Source organism: Somniosus microcephalus, chromosome 9 (genome assembly GCF_052327205.1).
Source record: "Somniosus microcephalus isolate GS21.2 chromosome 9, FLI_Smic_1.0, whole genome shotgun sequence".
Lineage (NCBI taxonomy): Eukaryota > Metazoa > Chordata > Chondrichthyes > Squaliformes > Somniosidae > Somniosus > Somniosus microcephalus.
Window position 1 is genome coordinate 24,593,425 of NC_140995.1, and position 19,281 is coordinate 24,612,705.

The 19,281-nt window shown below is 43.0% G+C and overlaps 1 long non-coding RNA gene across 1 annotated transcript; it reads left to right on the forward strand.

Annotated features, from left to right (window-relative positions):
- Window positions 1–6,947: 6,947 nt before the first annotated feature.
- Window positions 6,948–16,036, forward strand: LOC147112306 (uncharacterized). The gene is made up of 2 exons (XR_015079478.1): window positions 6,948–7,367; window positions 15,604–16,036. It is a non-coding gene; the product is annotated as an uncharacterized LOC147112306 (long non-coding RNA).
- The last annotated feature ends 3,245 nt before the right edge of the window (window positions 16,037–19,281 follow it).

A 19,281-nucleotide genomic window follows, 5' to 3' on the forward strand; every position in this document is an offset into this window, starting at 1 on the left:
TTGATGGTGTTCCCATGCACATGCTGCAATTGTCCTTCTAGGCAGTGGAGGTTGCAGACTTGGGAGGTGCTGTTTGAAGAAGCCTTGTCGCATTTCCGCAGTGCATCCTGTTGATGGTACACACTGCAGCTACAGTGTGCTGGTGGTGGAGGGAGTGAATGTTTAAGGTGATGGATGGGATGCCGATTAAGCGGGCTGCTTTGTCCTGGATGGTGTCGAGCTTCTTGAGTGTTGCTGCAGCTGCTCACACCCAGGCAAGTGGAGGGTATCCCATCACACTCCTGACTTGTGCCTTGTAGATGATGGAGAGGTTTTGTAGAGTCAGGAGGTGAGCCATTCGCTGCAGGATACCCAGCCTCTAATCTGCTCTAGTAGACACGGCATTTATGTGGCTGGTCCAGTTGAGTTTCTGGTCAATGGTAACACCCAGAATGTTACTGGTAGGGGTTTACGCAATAGTAATGCTATTCGGTGTAATGTTCCAAATTGCTTTCCAATTGGACCACGTGGTAATATCAGTCACATGGTTAGCAGGGATCACTCAAAGCTCACAATCACATTCCACAAAGCGGAATACCTGACAAAAAGTCAGTTGAAATGGGTAGGGGCAATTTTTCTCTCTGTCAACATCAGCAGGAGGCCAAATCAATTTTCGCAATCTGGCATCATTTAAATACTGGAGGCGAGCTTCCAGCAAGTGAAGAGTATTCCATCACACTCCTGACTTGTGATTTGTAGGTGATGGAGAGGCTTTGGGGAGCCAGGAGATGAGCCATTCGCTGCAGAATACTAATCGCACTGCTTATAGGCAGCTCGCCATTTAGGAGGGCAGGAAATCAGTAAGATCTGCCGCCTCTTAAAGGGGAGGTGGAGTGTTCAGTGGCGGTTAACAGACAAAACATTACTAAGGCAGCAGGCAGAATGACGTTGGCCAGGGCAGATACTGGCGTGGAGGTCCTCATGAAACAAGTGAGGAAGATAACGTCGGTCCTCTCTGGGGGGAATCACAGAATCACAGAATCACAGAATCTACAGTGCAGATAGAGGCCATTTCGGCCCATTGAGCCTGCACCGACACATATCCCACCCCATCCCCGTAACCCCACGTATTTAATCCCCTAACACTAAGGGTCAATTTATCATAGCCAAATCAACCTAACCTGCACATCTTTGGACTGTGGGAGGAAACCGGAGCACCTGGAGGAAACCCACGCAGACACAGGGAGAATGTGCAAACTCCACACAGACAGTCGCCCGAGGCCAGATTTGAACCCGGGTCCCTGGCGCTGTGAGGCAACAGTGTTGTAGTGGTAGGGGATAGTATCGTTAGGGGGATAGATAGAGTTCTTTGCAGCCGAGAGCGAGAGTCCCGAAGACTGTGTTGCCTGCCCGGTGCCAGGGTTAAGGACATCTCCTCTGGGCTGGAGAGAAACTTGGAGTGGGAGGAGGAGGATCCAGTTGTCGTGGTCCATGTTGGTACCAATGACATAGATAGGAAAAGGAAGGAGGTTCTGCTGAGGGAGTTTGAGCAGCTAGGGGCCAAATTAAAAAGCAGAACCACAAGGGTAATAATCTCTGGATTACTACCTGAGCCACGTGCAAATTTGGCTAGGGTAAATAAAATTAGAGAGTTAAATGCGTGGCTCAAAGACTGGTGTGGGAGAAATGGGTTTTGCTTCCTGGGACACTGGCATCAGTACTGGGACAGGAGAGAGCTGTTCCGTTGGGACAGACTTCACTTGGCCAGTGCTGGGACTAGAATCCTGGTGAATCGAATAACTAGGGCTGTAGAGAGGGCTTTAAACTAATTAGTGGGGGGGAGGTTTTAAGAGAGCGAAAAATAAAAATGACAGCGGAGAAGGCAATAGAGCAAGGTAGCAGTGGGGGAATTAAAAACCAGAGCATGTCAGGAAGGGATAGAATGTATAACGATAAAGGTAAAGTAGTGAAAGGAGTAAAAGCAGGAATAAATTGTCAGAAAACATATTTGAAAGTTCTTTAGCTGAATGCACGCAGCATTCGTAACAAAATTGACGAGTTGACGGTGCAAATAACTACACATGGGTATGATCTGGTGGCCATTACGGAAACATGGCTGCAAGATAATCATGACTGGGAACTAAACATACAAGGGTATTTGACAATTAGGAAGGACAGACAGGAAGGAAAGGGAGGTGGGGTTGCTATGTTAATCAAGGATGGAATCACTGCAATAGTCAGAAATGATATTGGGTCAAAGGATCAGGATAGTGAAACAGTTTGGGTGGAGATAAGGAATAAGAAGGGGAAAAAGTCACTAGTGGGCGTAGTCTATAGGCCTCCTAACAGTTGCAACTCTGTTGGTCGGAGTATAAATCAGGAAATAGTTGGGGCTTGTAATAAGGGAACAGCTATAATCATGGGGGATTTTAACTTTCATATTGACTGGACTAATCAAATTGGGCATGGCAGCATTGAGGAAGAGTTCATAGAGTGTATTAGGGATGGGTTCCTTGAGCAGTATGTAACTGAACCAACCAGGGGGCAGGCAATCTTAGATCTGGTCCTGTGTAATGAGACAGGATTAATAAAAAATGTCCTAGTAAAGGATCCCCTTGGAATGAGTGACCATAATATGGTTGAATTCCAAATTCAGTTTGAGGGTGAGAGAGTTGGATCTCATACCAGCGCACTGAGCTTAAATAAAGGAGACTATGAAGGTATGAGAGTAGAATTGACTAAAGTGGACTGGGAAAGACGGTACAAGAGCAGTGGTCTACATTCAAGGAGATATTTCACATCTTTCAAGATAAATATATTCCACTGAGGATAAAGGGGAGTAAAAGAAAAGACATCCGTGGCTTAGTAAAGTAATAAAGGATAGTATTTGACTGAAAACAAGGGCATATAAAGTAGCCAAATCTAGTGGGAGGATAGAAGGTTGGGAAGCATTTAAAAGCCAGCAAACAATAACTAAAAGATTAATTAAGAAAGGGAAGATAGATTATGAAAGTAAACTAGCAAAAAATATAAAAACAGATAGCAAGAGTTTCTACAGCTATATAAAAAGAAAAAGGGTGGCTAAAGTGAACGTTGGTCCCTTAGAGGATGGGACCGGGAAACTAGTGGTGGGGAACATGGAGATGGCAAAGACGCTGAACAAATATTTTGTATCAGTCTTTACAGTAGAGGACACTAGAAATATCCCAACACTGGACAAACAGGGGGCAATGGGGGGGGGAGGAGCTAAACACGATTAAAATCACTAAGGAGATGGTACTCAGTAAAACAATGGGACTGAAGGCAGATAAATCCGTCGGACCTGATGGCCTACATCCTAGGGTCTTGAGAGAAATGGCGGTGGGGATTGTGGATGCATTGGTGATCATTTTCCAGAACTCCCTGGACTCAGGAAAGGTCCCGGCAGATTGGAAAACTGCTAATGTAACACTTTTATTTAAGAAGGGAAGTAGACAAAAAGCTGGAAACTATAGACCAGTTAGCCTAACATCTGTGGTTGGCAAAATGTTGGAGTCCATTATTAAGGAAACAGTAACAGAGCATTTGGATAAACATAATTTAATAGGACAGAGTCAGCATGGTTTTACGAAGGGGAAGTCATGTTTGACAAATTTGCTCGAATTCTTTGAGGATGTAACATACAGGGTGGATAAAGGGGAACCAGTGGATGTAGTGTATTTGGACTTCAAAAGGCATTTGACAAGGTTCCACACAAAAGATTACTGATCAAGATAAAAAAATCACAGGATTGGGGGTAATATACTGGCATGGGTGGAAGATTGGCTATCTAACAGAAAACAAAGAGTTGGGATAAATGGTTCGTTCTCGGGCTGGCAATCAGTAACTAGTGGTGTTCCGCAGGGGTCAGTGCTGGGACCCCAACTCTTTACAATCTATATTAATGATTTGGAGGAAGGGACTGAGTGCAACATATCCAAGTTTGCCGATGATACAAATATGGGAGGGAAAGCAGTGAGTGAGGAGGACATAAAAAACCTGCAAAAGGACATAGACAGGCTAAGTGAGTGGGCAGAGATTTGGCAGATGCAATATAATGTTGGAAAGTGTGAGGTTATGCACTTTGGCAGAAAAAATCAAAGAGCAAGTTATTATCTAAATGGAGAGAAACTGCAAAGTGCTACAGTACAAAGGGATCTGGGGGTCCTGGTGCATGAAATACAAAAAGTTAGTATGTAGGTGCAGCAGGTGATCAGGAAGGCCAATGGAATCTTGGCTTTTATTGCAAGGGGGATGGAGTATAAAAACAGGGAAGTCTTGCTGCAGTTATACAGGGTATTGGTGAGGCTACACCTGGAATACTGCGTGCAGTTTTGGTTTCCATATTAAGAAAAGATATACTTGCTCTCGAGGCGGTTCAGAGAAGGCTCACTCGGTTGATTCCAGAGATGAGGGGGTTGACGTATGAGGAAAGGTTGAATAGGTTGGGACTCTACTCATTGGAGTTCAGAAGAATGAGAGGCGATCTTATCGAAACATATAAGATTGTGAGGGGGCTTGATCGGGTGGATGCGGTGAGGATGTTTCCACTGATGGGTGAGACTAGAACTAGGGGGCATAATCTTAGATTAAGGGGCTGCCCTTTCAAAACTGAGATGAGGAGAAACTTCTTCACTCAGAGGGTAGTAAATCTATGGAATTTGCTATCCCAGAGAGCTGTGGAAGCTGCAACATTAAATAAATTTAAAATGGAGATAGACATTTTCCTAGCAGATAAGGGAATTAGGGGTTACGGGGAGAGGGCAGGGAAGTGGACGTGAGTCTAGATTCAGATCAGCCATGATCCTATTGAATGGCGGAGCAGGCCCGAGGGGCCGTATGGCCTACTCCTGCTCCTACTTCTTATGTCCTTATGTTCTTATGTTCAGATGGGCAATGGGTGCCCTGGAAAATCAGCCAGTAGCAGTATAGAGAGAGGGCTGGGCAGGTCAATGCACACTGTGTAGTTCCAAGGACCTGTTCCAAACACTTAAAGAACATTTTAATTGTAGATTTAGGAAAAATAACCCATAAAATCTGAAATTAAATCATAAATGTTGGAGATCCACAGCAGACTAGCGGAAGTGAAGGAAGGTTTCACCAGCAAAATTAATATATCTTTCTCTCTCAGTTGCTGGCTGAACTAGGCTATGCATTTTCAGCACTCCCTATTTTTATTTTTAATTTCTGTGTTTAATCTACCCATTCCAGTTGCAATAAGTGCAATTTTAATCTTGTTTGCACTAAAATTGTTTACCGTGAAATTCTGTGTTGAACCATACAATTGACTATGCAAAGCATATGCAAATTAGGTACACCGCACAAAGTGAGGCTAAGAGTACCATTTACAGTTTTGTATCATTAAGAAGGGGGAAGGCTCCATTCAGGCATTACAAAGCAATCTCTCTTTCAATGTCTTATTTTAGTACAAAAGGCTACACATCATTTGAAGGACACGTCCTTTTCTAGTTTGAAAAATAACTAAAATAACCCACTTTTTAAATTATCTTTTGGTGAAAGTGTCGTCGTAACTGGACTATCTTGCCATTGTTCAGCATGTAGCTTTATAATAAATTGCACTTTGCATGAAATGTGGCCCCAGTAGAAACTTGTGGTAGGGTTTAGTCTAACTAACATTTCAATAACAACCGACAAACAATAACCATAACGTAGACAACAATTAGCTTATACATAAAATTCACCACTAATCAATAGCTGTTGTACCAATATAAATATTATTTTTGTTTAATAAGTTATGATTTTATAGTTTATATTTTGTCATTTTAAGTTAATTATGAAAACATACTTACGTGTCCACCGTTGCTCAGTGGGTAGCACACTCGCCTCTGAGTCAGAAGGTTGTGGGTTCAAGCCCCACTCCAGGAGCTTGAGCACAAAAAATCCAACAGTGCAGTGCTGAGGGAGTGCTGCACTGTCGGAGGTGCCGTCTTTCGCATGAGACGTTAAACCAAGGCCCTGTCTGCTTTCTCAGGTGCATGTAAAAGATCCCATGGCACTATTTCGAAGAAGAGCAGGGGAGTTATTCCTGGTGTCCTGGCCAATATTTATCCCTCAACCAACATTACTAAAAACAGATCATCTGGTCATTATCACATTGCTGTTTGTGGGAGCTTGCTGTGGGCAAATTGGCAGCCGCATTTCCTACATTACAACAGTGACTACACTACAAAAGTACTTCATTGGCTATAAAGTGCTTTGGGACATCCTGAGGTCGTGAAAGATGCCATATAAATGCAAGTTTTTCTTTTAACTTATCTATATTTTACTAAAAATGGAAGTGTCTGATGAAATGTGATGCTTTTTTAAAATGATTTATTTTTAAATTGTGTTTAAGTCAAAAGAAAGTTAAAGATCTACAAGATACAAATCAATCAATCAATCAGAATGCCAATCATTACTGCTACTTTGCTTATCTTGTGGAATGATTGCAACAGTATATGTTCTTTCTGTCTTTTGGATGAGAGACTAAACCGAGGCCCCACCTGCCCTCTCAGGTGGACATAAGGATCCCACGGCCCTATTTCGAAGAACAGCAGGGGTATTCTCCCTGGTGTCCCTCAACTAACATCACTAAAACAGATTATCTGGTCGTTATCACATCGCTGTTTGTGGCACCTTGTTGCGGCAAAATGGCCGCTGCGCTTCCTATGTTACAACCGCGTTGACACTTCAAAAAGTACTGCATTGGCTGTAAAGCGCTTTGGGACGTCCTGAGGTTGTGAAGGGTGTTATATAAATGCAAGTTCTTTCTTCCTCACTCACACCCGACACAGGTACTTTTTTTTTGCTTTGCTGTACCAGCTCACATTAACTTAAGAGGTTTTCTAAATGCCATTATCAGTCCTGTTTAAGTGTGTGATGTTTATCATAGTATCTGGTGAAGTGACACCTGGCTGTCAGAAAGATAATAATGATTTTTTCTCCCACAGTGTTTTTTTCAATGTTTAACATGCTGACAAAGCATACTGAGGGGACGAATGAAAAGAAGCCAAATGTGAAGAGAATGTTTAAGCAATATCCCGTTCTCTTTTTGGTGGTTGCTACACGTGAAATACAACATATATTTTTCGATGATATAGAGATAAATACATTTGTTTTTAGGCATAGTAAGCTTTAGTTAGCGAAGTTATTTCAATGATTGCATTTACCTAAAGAGTAATTATAGTGTTCATCATCAAATTACAGGTTTATAGTAAAGATACTTGAATTTACTAAGAAATTTAAGAAAACATCTGCAGTCCTGACATTATTTCTTCACTGTCATTTTGCAGCTCCACATCACTGTCATCTTGACTTTAAACGTTCAGATCACCGCTGCAAATCTGCTCAATATCATGACAGAAATGAAAGTAAGAATACAATTCCGCATTTAATACAGAGCTGCTGGAGGCGATATATAAACTAGATCGGTTTCAGCATAGCATGAATGCGAGTGGATAAGCAAGCCTTAAAACAAAAAAAGAATGACATACTCATCGGCACATCGGCCTCCTTAAGATACAAAATAAAGAGAGAAAAAAAAATATCGCAGATGGTGGAAATCTGAAATAAAAACAAAACAAAAAAAAGCCAAAATTACACAGCAGGATCCCAGTATCTGTAAAGAGATGGTAAACATTTCAAATGTACACCCAAAATGTTAACCTTGTTGCAGATGCTGATGGACCTGCTGTGTTTTTCCACAGTTTTCTGTTTCTGTGTCACCATAAGTAGGTTAGAAAAGTGAGAGGGCTCATTAGGGCTTGCTGGGTTTGTGACATTAGGGGGTTATTTTACAAACTTGTACACCGCCATGTTTTCGATCTATTAATTTTAAAGAAAGGAAAATCCTGAGTGGCCTGCACCCAAATTCCTGATGTGTGTTTCCAGCAGGTCATTGCCAGGAATATACAGTTACCCCTTAAAGGGGCATTCACAATGGGCAACTGACATCAGAGGTGCAAAGATTATACAAATAGAATCTTCAAGCTCTGATATTACAAAAAAAACACATTCAGTTTACAGTTTTAGAAACTGAAGAAAAATAATAATGAGATAATCTACTAGTTTCTATTAATGATTGTAGCAACTCACTATTTAAAAGGAAAGGTACATACCTGCTTTAAATATGGTGAGAGGATTGCAAGACTCCAGTGAGCAGCAAGAAAGAATTTAGATGGAAGGAGCTCACTCAGAATCAAAGGCAGCTCTACTTGTATAAAGATGAGGGGAAACTGTGCGGTGCACCGAATCCTTCCACTCCTGGAGCATAGGTTTCCATTCAACCGACATTGATAAGATGGGCCTCTATTCCCTGGTCGAATAAATGTAAGTTCACTGTAGAAAACTGTCCATAATTCAGAAGTAAATGGGTTTAAACCGGCAGTATTACCCAGAGAGGTCACAAGGATGAAGGTTTTTAGAAAAAGTCACACTAGTTCAGTGAGGGCGGGGGCTGGGGGGCTGGGGAGGCGGCGGAGAGACTGGTGGTGGTGGTTTTCTGAGGTTGGGCTGATGTGCATTTTTGAGAAAAGCAGAAGTGTTAGTCTTCATCTGGTCTTTGCTATGCTAACATTGTGAAAAGTGCAAAAATTGTTCCATTGACCAACATGGTATCTGTCAAAATGATCATCGTAAAAATCCCACCAAATTAAAAATAAAATAAAGGCAGCCTTTCGTGTAGCTATAACCTTTGGTTTTGACACAGCCCAGGCTCCAGGAATGGTCAGATGGAAAATAAAGTTCCATCAACTCTTTACTAACAATGTAACGTCAACTTTAGAAGAGCCCCAACAGCAATTTTTCTGAAACAATCCATTTTCTAAGTGAGTTGGACAATTTAGTGTAAAGATTGGTACCAAATAACAGGTAGGCTTGTACTGGGGGCCTATGCTATCTAGGAACTGCGTTGATGTTGTCCAGATTCATTTATACTCCAAGAGGAGATTTCCCCCCCCCCCCTGCCTGGTGTGGATGTGATCACAGGTCCTCGTTTAAAAGGACAATGTGCTAACCCACTGCGGCACCCAATCCTCACTTCACAGGGTTAAAACATTTGGGAATTAAATGGACACAGAGCTTTGTGTTTCAAGGCAGGCTGAAACATCACAATACTCTCCTGGGTACTACAAGCAAAGAGCTATCCCAAACACAGACTGTAAGTTAAATGATAAACCAGGTCTACCATTCAGAAGCAAGTCGCTTGAAGATCTTCAGTAGATAGTTTCTGGCTGCTTGAAAGAGAAATGCACATTGTGTAGTGTCTGGAGTTGAGCAGGACTACTGTATATGCTGAAGGAATAAAAAAGGCCCATGAGGCTGATCTCTAGTGGTAGGAGCCAAAGATATGACCAAATGTTGGGGAAAGCCAGGTGTATAAATTGGACCTCATTGTGCCCGTTTTACGAGCCTATAACCGGTGCAACGAGGGCTAATTTCAGGGACCAATATCCTGCGCCCCAAGGACACCTGAAAGCCGGCTGACCCGAAATTGGGTCAGACGATTTTTTTAGGCGTCCCTGATGGCTGCCTAAAACAGGGTTTTGGCCCCTTGCATAAATGAGGGCCCGATGCTTATTTTCTTCCAAATGGGGCAGCACAAAGCAGAGCAGTCACCGGGCCCGCTCCCCCGAGGGTTCTTCAGCAGCCGCCACCAGAAGGCCAGTTTTCATTTAACTTCGAACATTCTTATGGAGCCAGGAGGAGCAGGAGTGCTCCACCTGATTCCACAGTGCTCACAATCCCCCCCCACCCCACCCACCTCACCTCACCTCCCGTTGATGCTCCACTCCGTCCTCCTGGGAGACTTACCTTCAGACCGCTGCCGGCAGGGCTAGCAGCCTGATATTCAGCTGTGCAGAATGGATGAGCTTCCTGGGCAGACATGGCAGGCGCTGGCAGCTGATCCAAATGATAAAAGTTCGGTCAGGTCTCCCGGTTGGGGCGCGAGCGCGGTCTGCTGTATGCGCCCGAAAACAGGCCATAACCAATTTCTGGGCCTCGGAGTCTTCATCCATGAAAAGCAGCAAATGAAAGGCAGCACTTATACCGGTGTAAAAGATACTACGTGGATAGAAAACTGTTAAACTGGAAGTTAAAATACTGTATAAGGGATAATGGACCAATTGGCAAAAGGCAAGATCAGGACAAATGGCAGGAAGCATTTCTTCTTGCAAAGAGTAATTAATGCCTGGAATAGTCTTCCAGGCAGGGTTGTGGAGGCAAAAATTCTGGAATAACCCAACAGTTAGATACTGTGATGGGGGCATTGTATATTTCTATGGAAGACTGAATGACATCTCTCATTTGTACTTACCTTTGTTATCTTTGTGAACTCAGAATATTTGCTGTCCACATTTATGATACAAGATGGGACCTGAATACCTTCTGAAACGGGTGAATGATTGCAAACATAGAAACATAGAAGATAGGAGCAGGAGTAGGCCATTCGGCCCCTTGAGCCCGCTCCGCCATTCAATGCGATCATGGCTGATCGTCCAAATTCAGTACCCAGTCCCTGCCTTCTCCCCATACTCCTTGATCCCTTTAGCCTTAAGAAATATATCCAACTCCTTCTTGAATATATTTAATGTATTGGCCTCTACTGCCTTCTGTGGTAGAGAATTCCACAGGTTCACCACTCTCTGGGTGAAGAAATTCCTCCTCATTTCTGTTCTAAATGGCTTACCCCTTATCCTTAGACTGTGACCCCTGGTTCTGGACTCCCTGATCATCAGGAACATTCTACCTGCATCTAGTCTGTCCAGTCCTGCCAGAATTTTATAAGTTTCAATGAGATCCCCTCTCATTCTTCTAAACTCCAGTGAGTATAAGCCCAATCGACCCAATCTCTCCTCATACGCCATTCCTGCCATCCCAGGTATCAGCCTGGTGAATCTTCGCTGAACTCCTTCCATGGCAAGAACATCCTTCCTCAGATAAGGCGACCAAAACTGCACACAATACTCAAGATGTGGTCTCACTAAGGCCCTGTACAACTGCAGCAAGACATCCTTGTTCCTGTACTCAAACCCTCTCGCTACGAAGGCCAACATACCATTTGCCTTCTTAACCGCCTGCTGCACCTGCATGCTTACCTTCAGCGACTGGTGCACAAGGACACCCAGGTCTCGTTGCACTTCCCCTTCTCCCAATCTATTGCCATTCAGATAATAATCTGCCTTCCTGTTTTTGCCACCAAAGTGGATAACCTCGCATTTATCCACATTATATTGCATCTGCCATGCTTTTGCCCAATCACCCAACCTGTCCAAATCATACTGGAGTTTCTCAGCATCCTCCTCACAGCACACACGCCCACCCAGCTTTGTGTCGTCTGCAAATTTGGAGATCTTACATCTAGTTCCCTTGTCTAGATCATTAATATATATTGTGAATAGCTGGGGTCCAAGGACCGATCCCTGCGGTACCCACTAGTCACTGCCTGCCACTCGGAAAAAGACCCATTTATTCCAACTCTTTGCTTTCTGCCTGCCAACCAGTTCTCTATCCAAGTCAATACCTTGCCCCCAATCCCATGTGCCTTAACTTTACATGCTAATCTCTTATGTGGGACTGTATCAAAAGCCTTCTGAAAGTCCAAATACACCACATCCACTGGTTCTCCCTTATCTATTTTACCAGTTACATCCTCAAAAAATTCCAGTAGATTAGTCAAGCATGATTTACCTTTTGTAAATCCATGTTGACTTTGTCTGATCCTGTCACTGTTTTCCAAGTGCTCTGCTATTACATCTTTTATAATGGACTCTAGCATTTTCCCCACTACCGATGTCAGTCTTACCGGTCTGTAATTCCCCGTTTTCTCTCTACCACCTTTTTTGAATAGTGGGGTAACATTAGCTATCCTCCAATCCATGGGTACTGTTCCAGGTTCCATCGAATGTTGGAAGATGATCAGCAATGCATCTACTATTTCTCGGGCCACTTCCTTAAGTACCCTAGGGTGTAGATTATCAGGCCCTGGGGATTTATCGGCCTTCAATCCCATCAATTTCCCTAATACCATTTCCCTACAAATACTGATTTCTTTCAGTTCCTCCCTTTCATCAGACCCTATGTTCCCCGACATCTCTGGGAGGTTATTTGTGTCCTCCTTTGTGAAGACAGAACCAAAATATGTATTTAATTGGTCTGCCATTTCTTTGTTCCCCATTATAAATTCCCCTGATTCTGACTGCAAGGGACCTACGCTTGACTTCACCAATCTTTTTCTCTTCACATATCTATAAAAGCTTTTACAGTCAGTTTTTATGTTACCTGCAAGCTTACTCTCATTCTATTTTCCCTTTCTTAATTAATCCCTTTGTCCTCCTTTGTTGAATCCTAAACTGCTCCCAATCCTCAGATTTACTGCTTTTTCTGGCCAATTTATATGTCCTCTCCTTGGATCTTATGTTATCCCTAATTTCCCTTGTTAGCCACGGTTGAGTCACCTTTTTTGTTTTATTTTTATGCTAAACTGGGATGAACAAATTCTGTGGTTCATCCATGCGGTCTTTGAATGCTTGCCATTGCCTATCCTCTTTAGAGAAGGTTAAAAAAAAAGAAATCCAATTGCATTAAAGTCAACAGGTTGTGGAGATTTGTTATCTACTTTCATAGTCAGCTTTAATTCAATGCCGTGGCTCAGGTTATATATTCTATATATGGTTAACATTATACTGAACCGGTGAATTGAATCAAACAGCAAAAGCAGCTGATGCATTATTTTACACATGCACCCAATAAGATCTTCTAGCTTGCCATGAGTGTATTGTGTGAGGACTGAGACTGGCAGGCAATTGATATAAAGACATGGTTTTCTAAACATTTTATTGTGAAGCAGAAAACGCATTAAGATTAGTCATCATCTAGGGGAACTGGGCCAGGTTATACTTTGGTGTTACACTTGTAAACATTCAGGTTTTTTTTTAAATCAGTATTTTACTCTCCTTTTAAAATCACATTTTCACCATGCAGGGAGTGCAATTTTTTCAAAGACTCGTCCCTTATAAAATAAAGGAGCAAGTAAATAAACAACGGGAGAAATTGCTCCTAAGAAACCTGTTTTAACTGTATGTCCTCAAGTTAGCGAATCAGAATTGTTATTTCACCTCTTCTACCTGAACAAATCCAGACCAAATTGATCAATGGAAGTCCTGTATCTGTCAGAATGCTACATGTAATGAGAACAATTCCTAGTGGGAATGAGCCAACACCACAAAAGTACTGACTGTAAAAGCTTCTATAGATATGTGAAGAGAAAAAGATTGGTGAAGTCAAGTGTAGGTCCCTTGCAATCAGAATCAGGGGAATTTATAATGGGGAACAAAGAAATGGCAGACCAATTAAATACATACTTTGGTTCTGTCTTCACAAAGGAGGACACAAATAACCTCCCAGAGATGTCGGGAACATAGGGTCTAATGAGAGGGAAGAATTGAATGAAATCAGTATTTGTAGAGAAATGGTGTTAGGGAAATTGACGGGATTGAAGGCCGATAAATCCCCAGGGCCTGATAATCTACATCCTAGGGTACTTAAGGAAGTGGCCCTAGAAATAGTAGGTGCATTGCTGGTCATCTTCCAAAATTCTATAGACTCTGGAACAGTTCCCATGGATTGGAGGATAGCTAATGTAAGCCCACTATTTAAAAAAGGAGGTAAAGAGAAAAAACGGGGATTTATAGACCGGTAAGTCTGGCATCAGTAGTGGGGAAAATGCTAGAGTCCATTATAAAAGATGTAATAGCAGAGCACTTGGAAAACAGTGACAGGATCGGACAAAGTCAACATGGATTTACAAAAGGTAAATCATGCTTGACTAATCTACTGGAATTTTTTGAGGATGTAACTGGTAGAATAGATAAGGGAGAACCAGTGGATGTGGTGTGTTTGGACTTTCAGAAGGCTTTCAATAAGGTCCCGCATAACAGATTAGCGTGCAAAGTTAAAGCACATGGGATTGGGGGTAAGGTACTGTCTTGAATAGAGAACTGGTTGGCAGACAAGAAGCAAAGAGTTGGAATAAACAGGTCTTTATTCCGAGTGGCAGGCAGTGACTAGTGGGGTACCACAGGGATCGGTCCTAGGACCCCAGCTATTCACAATATATGTTAATGATCTAGACGAGGAAACTAGATGTAATATCTCCAAGTTTGCAGATGACACAAAGCTGGGTGGGCGTGTGTGCTGTGAGGAGGATGCAGAGAAACTTCAGTATGATTTGGACAGGTTGGGTGATTGGGCAGATGCTTGGCAGATACAGTATAATGTGGATAAATGCGAGGTTATCCACTTTGGTGGCAAAAACAGGAAGGCAGATTATTATCTGAACGGCAATAGATTGGGAGTATTCACAAAGCTGAAGGTCAATTCGCAGGGACCAGCTTCCCTAGAAATATGAAAGCATTCTTTCTCCACCTGCACCATTAGGGAGAACACATGGGATGTGCCAATTCTGAGCAATCAGTCTGCCAACACCGCTGGAGAAAACAGATGTGTATCGTACCACAAGCCAGCCAAGGGTCGATGGCCTCCCCCCAATAACTATCAAACAAGCCAGCCAAAAACCCTGCTCCTGGGCAGCCAATGATCAATAGTTCCACTCGATCGCCAAGGATTGGATATTCTCACCAGAGAAGCGGAAAAGAAAGCCCATCGTTGGACAATGAAATAATTCAAATGTAAAAGCTCTCCATCTACCTATGCTTCTGTTGGCTCAAATGGCTTAACCTTTACTAGCCATAATGGCAGGAAAGCAAAGGTAGATTGTGCAGGATTTACAGCACTTGTGCACAGAGGGACAGGCCAGCGAAATGTGGATATTTAGAATTCAACCCAAAATTGCCAACTGAAGTTAGTTTGGGTTTGGAATTTGGCGGAATGCTCAGCACGAACATCTAATGGTGGGTGAAAAGCCTAGTTGAGGGGACAACACCTAATATGTAGGAGGGGGTTTATCGGGTTAGAGGTAAGTGGTTTGGAAAGTGGAGCTGATGCTCGTGTGTTGGAAAGACAAATAGTTTTCTACAAAGTTTGGAGCAGCTTATTAGCTTTTGCCGTGCAAGTTATTTTCCTGTGAAAAATAATGAGCAGAACCTGCCTATTCCTTGAGGTGACAATTACGATTTCAAACAAGAAAATCAGAGCTTGGCAGCAACCAAATTTAACAAAATACTAAATTAATCATGTGAAGCTATTATTGCCAGATTCCATCATTATGACTGCTACATATATAAAATACATATACTTTCAATGCATTGTATTTTCCTGCCACTTGATTGATGATGTTTGAATTGAAAAATAAATTTTGCTGTGATATGTTTTTTCAGTACTATTTTTGCTATTGTAGTTATGCTTATCAACGTGCTGGTTAACAGTAATGGGGGACCCAACAGCTTTCGATATCATAGACGGCCCCTATAATCTGACACTGTATCACTATATTTGTAATTGGTGGTACCTCTCCAGTGCTTTGAGGTGCCTGCTGTACATGGTCCATGTCTCTGAGGCATACAGCAGGGCGGGTATCACTACTGCTCTGTAGACCACGAGCTTGGTGCCGGATTTGAGGTCCTGGTCTTCAAACACTCTCTTCCTCAGGTGACCGAAGGCTGCACTGGCACACTGAAGGCGGTGTTGGACTTCATCATCGACGTCTGCCCTTGTTGACACCCTCAAAGCCTCCTTGAAAAAATGCAACATCCCCACCGACACCTGGGAATCCCTGGCCCAAGTGGAGAAGCATCCAGGAAGGCGCAGAGTCTCGAGTCTCTTCGCCAGGAGCAAGCGGAAGCCAAGCACAAGCAGCGCACGTCAACCCAAGCACCCCACCCACCTGCCCCTTCAACCACCACCTGCCCCACCTGTGACAAAGACTGTAGGTCCCGCATTGGACTCATCAGTCACCTGAGAACTCATTTTTAAGGTGGAAGCAAGTCATCCTCGGTTCCGAGGGACTGCCTAAGAGAGAGAGATATTTGTAATAGTGTCAAATATATAATCTATTAAATAAAGAAATAAATGTAACACTCAATCTTGGAAATGATGCTATTTTGATAGCTCTCCATCATATTTAACATATAGCTTGAATTCCATAACCTAGTCTTGGGACAGCAGCAGCTCCTTGTGTGATGAGGCTAAGGTAGCTGTGATTGAGTTTATGTGCATGAGTCTTTATTGGTGATCTCTGTATACAGCAGTTTAACTTTGGTGCAAAGCAGGATGGAGAAAGGGACGTCATATGTAAAAGATAGTGGGTGTATGGAACCGCAGTCACACAGAATTATAGAGAGGAGAAGGGCAAATTGAAAGAAAGGACTAGTATAACCAAAATGGGAGCTGGGGCAGCAGGCTTCATTATTAACATGTCCTTTCGTCGCAGCTCCTGAAAATTATTAGAAACATTCTCCACACTTCAAGCCATTACCCACTGAGAAATATTGTAAAAATACATTATGGCCTGGAGTGTCCATATGATTTCCGCCTAGACAACAGTTTAATCTGGGCGACCAGGTCAAAGAGCGCGAAGGATTGCGGAATTTTAAGCATTAACGAGTTGCGCCCATAACCACTTTACTCTGGAGTATCCATGATCTTTTGCGCTGGTTCAAAAGTTCCTTTGCCTGAAGCAATCCCCCTCTATAAAACTGGCGATGCCCCCTAGGTCATAAAAGGCGAGTTTCTGCAGATTGCGTTCGTTGGGGGGTGGGGGGTGGGGGGTGGGGAGGGTAGTTATTACATTGTGCCCAGAATCCTGGGCACACAGGTACCCGCAGTCACATTAATCCAACATAATCACCTAGACCAGCAGTCACTTGAAGCCTGATCTAGGTCTGTTTCGTCTGTTGCGGCAATTAGTTTAAATCCAGCTAATTGATCTGTCCTTCTGGTAACATAAGACACACCTGACCAGCAGCCAGTTGGAGCCACAGGCCATGCCCCGAAGCTGCTGAAATCAAAGTTGAAGAATGGCTCATTTTGATTACGCCGCTCAATTGCACTGCTGCACGGGAGATTTTCCATTCGGGTTTCTGCTAATGAGTTTGCGCAGAAACTTCCGCGGAATTTCACCTCAGCCAAACCGGCGCAGCGTCCAGCGCATTCTGGGAGCATTTTGCTAAACAAACTGTTATGGCCCTGAAAAACTAATTTTTATTTTGTGGAGTGTCAAATTTATCCATTTTAATAAAATACCCACCCTGAGTGTTTCTTGGCCCAACTGCTAAAACCCCAGTTACACCTAATCCAAAAGGATCTAACTTTTAAGGGGGTGCTTAACAGGGTGGGTTAAGCAAGTGCTTTCTCACAGTACCTCCTAACCAATGAATTACTTTCAAAATGTATTTATGTAGGCAAATGTGGCAGCCAATTGGCCACAGTAAGGCCCCACAAACAGCAAATTACATGAATGACCAGGTCATCTTTTTCTGGTGATGTTAGTTGAGAAAGGAATGTTGGCTAGGGCACTTCTTTCAATAGTGATGTTGCATCTTTTATGTCCACCTGAGTATCTGGATGCTTCATCCTGAAAGACAGCACCTCTGACAATGCAGCACTCCCTCAGCACTGCACTGAAAGGTCGCGGGACATGTAAGAGAAAGTAACGTGCTCTCTGTACAACTGCTGGTCTTGTATGTTTCCCTTGTCATTCCGAATCTCGGTGAAGTGGACAAAACGACATGAAATAATCTTATGTAACTATATTGCTGCAAAGAAAGCGTAACATTTATTTCTGCGTGATCATAAAACATTGTGTGTGCCACTTATAGCAAGCAAGACTTCTTGGTAACACTCAACATTATATAAACAATGCCTCTCAGTACTATCTATTAGCATCTTTTGTGGCATTGGACATGCAGGGGCCGATTTCAGCTTGAGGCACACAGCAGGTGGTTAGAAGATGCAGCGTGCCCGAGGCCAGCTCATTGCTACTGCTGTGAGGCCCGAGACTCATGAACATGGATCCGGCAGGCTGAAGGCGCCATATTTCACTCCAAGGCAGCTCGCCAGTTGGGGAGGGAGGTCAATCGGCCGACTTCTACATGCAGCTGACCGACAGTCTTGGGGTGGGGAGGGTGGTGGAAGGACAGAGAGGTAGGCAACCCTGTGGGGCCTGACACCGGCAGGCAGTGAGCCGAATTTTTCGTGTGGGCCCTGTAATGTATATACCTTTAAGGGGGGAACTATCTTTTACAGCTCATGTATACTGCAGTACCGGCCGTGACCACACCTGTATATAGCACTGAGTAGTAATCTGTACAGATCAGTTCCAGTGTGAGCCACGTTGAGTAAACACCTGTTGTACCGTTCTCCTGCAGTCTGTGTCTTATTATACACGAACACAACAGGCCAAGTATGATCTCTCCTGCTCCTCCTGGCTGGATTCTGAGCAGCCTCCAGTAGTTCTTTTAAGGAAAGAAAGAAAGACTTGCATTTATATAGTGCCTTTCACGACCACCGGACGTCTCAAAGCGCTTTACAGCCAATGAAGTACTTTTGGAGTGTAGTCACTGTTGTAATGTGGGAAATGAGGATTACCATTAGGCCTCTCAACGTCAGTACAAACATGTGCAGGACATGCTTTGCCCCTTTGTACCTTTTCTTTTTATCAGGGTACAAATAAGCAGAGTGCTTGACGTACACACTTTTCTCATTGGTACCTCAAAATTGTCATTTACATATGACCTTGATTTGCATATCACAGGTGGCCTCCCTCCTGAAACAGGCAGGCCCTCTGCCTGCCCAAGATGGCATTGACTGGAGCTCCAGAGTAAACAGGGCAGTAAGTGACCCAATGCCATTTTCAGACTGCTACCACGCCATTCACACCAAGCAGAGATTCAACACCAAATGTAGTCTTCATGCAAAGCAGGGTTAGTTTGTAAGGGATAATTGTACCTCAGCATGCAAACCTAATTCAGTTACCATTTCAAGGTCACACAGACTGTCCTGCTCATTATAAAATTAATTTATCAAACATTTTTATATCTTGTTAAATCATACCATTCCCTTCAGACATATACAAATAATTTTCTGCAATAAAACTCTCACCACCAGCATCCAATTAAAAGTTTATTAACAGAAAATAAAAACAAATTGTACGAAAGGCTGATATTTAAAGATATTTAGTGGACGAAAATCATATATGTATAACTTCAAGTGTAGCCAATGACCAAATAATATTATCCATAATTACTCCTGGGTAACTAAAAAGCTAAGACTTGTTCAAAATGTAGCTGGATAGTCAAAAGCAGTTTTGACTAAGTTTTGATAACAAAC